Raw genomic sequence first — 1,022 nt, forward strand, 5'->3', positions numbered from 1 at the left:
GCAGCTGATGGATGTTTCTCTCTCATCGATGTTTCTAACTCTCTATCCCTCTCCCTTCCTCTCTGTAAAAAAATCAATAAAATATATTTTTTAAAAAAAGAAAGAAAATGCGGCTGCTCAGGCAATAACAAAAGAGTGCGTATGTGCCAGCAAAGCCGTGGAGGCCATTTACCTGATATGCTATTCCATACATAACCCTATACTGTATACTTTACGAATCAATAAAAATTTACAATTTTTAAATATAAACCTGTGTTTTCTATCAAAATTACTTCTTGCGTGAATTATGGGGCACCCTTTACCTGAACCTTTCTTGTTACACCTCTATTCAAAGCAACTCTTGTGTCATTTTTAAGAGAGTTCCTTAGACTATAAACCAAAAATCACCCATTTGAGGTGGTAGTGTGGGGGGCAGGAGAAAAGGGTACCTACTGTTTGGGTCACCGTCATTGACATGATCTTTTCCCCAGCTTGCCGTCCTTATATGTGCTCGTCTCATCTCTTGTGACACTTGTTTTTTCCCCCACCTACCCCTGGAGATTGTCTTCAAGATGTTGACTTCTAGGATTTGTAGATTCCACAGTGTGGTACTACTTTATATTTTGTCAAGTTATTTCTCCAGGGGCAATAATTTTCTAAAATTCATACGAATGTGAAGAAAAGCATTATGTTATTGGTTGTCATTGTCGTTTTTTTATAGTTTTAAATAAAAATAGTAAAAAGAAAAATAAAACAAAAAACAACAGCATCATGGTACTAGCATAAAAACAGATAATGGAACAGAATAGAGAGCCAATATATAAATCCATGCCTTTATAGTTAATTAATATTTGACTAAGGGGGCAAAAAATATAATGGACTATTTACTATATTGTGTTAGAAAAAATGGACAGATATTTGCAATAAATGAAACTAGACCACCTTTTTAAACAACACAGAAGAATAAACTCACAATGGATTAAAGACTTAAATGTTAGACATGAAACCATAAAAATTCTAGAAGAAAGGATAGACTCTTGGCA

The sequence above is a fragment of the Myotis brandtii genome, unplaced genomic scaffold, assembly GCF_000412655.1.
Source record: "Myotis brandtii unplaced genomic scaffold, ASM41265v1 scaffold49, whole genome shotgun sequence".
Classification (NCBI taxonomy): Eukaryota; Metazoa; Chordata; class Mammalia; order Chiroptera; family Vespertilionidae; genus Myotis; species Myotis brandtii.